Genomic DNA, 2,539 nt, shown 5'->3' with positions numbered 1-2,539 from the left:
TTTAAGTCTAGTCTCTTTCCTTGGGCAGTCCCTTGTTCAAAATAAAAAATTAAAATAATACCACTGTGCCAGTATGTTTACTGAAGAGCACTGCATGGTGCAAGCAGTGCGTGGTTGGTCCAGGTTACTATGTGCCAGAGAGTCTGCACAGAGAGTCGTGATGTTTCCAACACCTTCCTCCTCCTGCATAATCTTCTTCTAGAGTCTCTGTCCTTCCACAATCTATTGTGCTCCACTAGGAATGGCCCTAATGGGCTGAAAACTCCTGGTGTAGACTTCAACCAAACTTGTTTTTCCCAAAAAAGCAAAGTAAGGAGTTATTCAAAAACAATTTTTCCTCTTCAGTTCATTTTTAGAAGGCAGTCCCTCTCACATGGGCAACATCATTCACCTCAAAAAAAAGCCAGAGCTGAGGCTTAGTCTCATTTCAGGTCCATTTCTAAAATATCATGGCCACTGGGAAGACCAGTATATATTTTCTACACTGGAAGAATATTTTTCACAGCAGCTTGAAGATTTATCTGGGAATGAGAGGGTGCTGGGGTGAAATGTCACAGTTTTAATGGCAAGTTACCCAGGTTTTCTTTGTTAGGGATATGTGATATATTTGCGTGCCTACAGAATATTTGCCACACTCTTCCGTGAGGCATTGAAGCCAGGCTTTCAAATGCTGAGTAAATCTTTATTCCTTTCTCATGCCCAGCTTAATTTATTCCATCAGCACTGGCTACATAAAGACATAAATCTTCCCATGGAATGGTACAAAACAACCAGCATCAATTTGTAATTTCTAATGATTGAGCTGCAACTGGCAGGTGGCCAGGAATTAGGGCACTTCATCTTTCCCTTAGGCTTCATATAATAAAGTGAAATAATTGGGGCAATCAATTTTGAAAAAAAAAGCTGCACCTGTTTTGCTCACAGCAGAATTTGGAAAGCAGAACTCACCAGTTGGACTACAACATCCTGGTCATTAAGAGGCCTTGATTCAGGCAGAAACAAAGAGAGGTCTTGAAGTTCATGGGGAAAGCAAACACTGTGAATGTTCAGCCATGTCTCCAGTGCTGCCCACACTCATTTGTCACTGGAAATCGGTAGAAGGACAAGATCTCTCATGAGGTTTCCAGCTTCACCAGCTGGAGAGCAAGGTGGAAAAATACAGGAAGAATCAGCTATCATTCTTCCTAGCCGTAATTTACCAACTTTATACAGTGCTGTTGACATGAACTACTGTGAACATTTGCTCCAGTGGTGGGATTTGAAGAATTTAGGGAGTTTGAGGGAAGATACATTTTTAAAATACACATCTTCCTCAAAAAAGTGCTCTTGAAATAGTTTGCATTATCTTCTTCCCTCTCCTCTTTCATGCCTCCCTGTGAGAAAATACACCAGAGGGAACAAGCCTGTATTGGGAGTGGCTTCCTCTTGGTTTTCAGAGGGTGGCTCTGGGGAAGCAGTAACTTGAAATAGAAGAGTCCATGATTAACGTGCTGAGGAACAATCCAGAATGGATTTGAGAACACATTCAGAACCTCCTCTCCTATATTGGCTGGCAGACTCAACGGACTGGAACAAATTCTGCAGTGGACTTAGATCTTTGATTGCTCTGTGTAAGTACATGCTATTGGAGGTGGGGAGGCTGTGCATGAATCTCTTGCATCAGTCAGAGAGCCCAATACCTTTGAAAGAACATTGTACATCTGCCACATGGATTGAAGGTGCAACTAGCAGAGCTAGGGAGTTGTTACTATACAAGAATAGATGGTTCAAGAGAGACGTGATACATTTCAATCTCTCTGTTTGCCAGCAAAAATATATAGGTATTCAAAATGCTGGTTCTCCTTCCTAGTTCTGGGAGGAAATGTGGCCTAAGCCACTACAGCACAATCAATTATTTAGATATAGTATGTAATCTCTCTAAAAGGCAGGCTGTCATGAAATAGATCTTAGCTCTCTATACATCTCTCACAAAACTTTTCCATAAGCTTATTTTTATATACGGTCCTCATCTGCCTCCCCAGGCAGTGATATAGGGCTGCCTTTCATGGAAAACTGAAAAAAAAAAAAATTAGAAGAATTGAGACTAGTAACGATGACCTTCACTTACTTAGATTGGCAGCTCACTGCAGTTTTCTGTAGCTTAAAGAGTAACCACTACTGTGACCACCAATATTGCTCTTGTTTGCAGTTATGTCCTTCTATATACAATTTCAATTTGTCTGCCTGACATGTAAGAAGTTAACAGTAGAGACTGGCACTTATCAGACGCAATGTGTAGAGACTTTAGTGGCTGGACAACACTCAGTTGTTATAAACTGTAAGGACCATATGGACATTGCCATGTCCAGGGGCTTAACCCGCCCATAACAGCACCTTCCTCTTCCACAGCTTATTCCCTCTCAAGTTTCTTCCTGAAAGCATTAAGATTTCAGACTGTTTCAAGAAAAACAGTCAGGGAAAAATGTCCGGTTTAGAAGAGTAATTTATTTTCCTATGTTTCTTTTTTTTTCAGAAATAGTCCGACTGTTAAAACATTAAT

This window comes from Meleagris gallopavo, chromosome 7, assembly GCF_000146605.3.
Source record: "Meleagris gallopavo isolate NT-WF06-2002-E0010 breed Aviagen turkey brand Nicholas breeding stock chromosome 7, Turkey_5.1, whole genome shotgun sequence".
NCBI lineage: Eukaryota > Metazoa > Chordata > Aves > Galliformes > Phasianidae > Meleagris > Meleagris gallopavo.
This window is presented reverse-complemented; position numbering follows the sequence as displayed.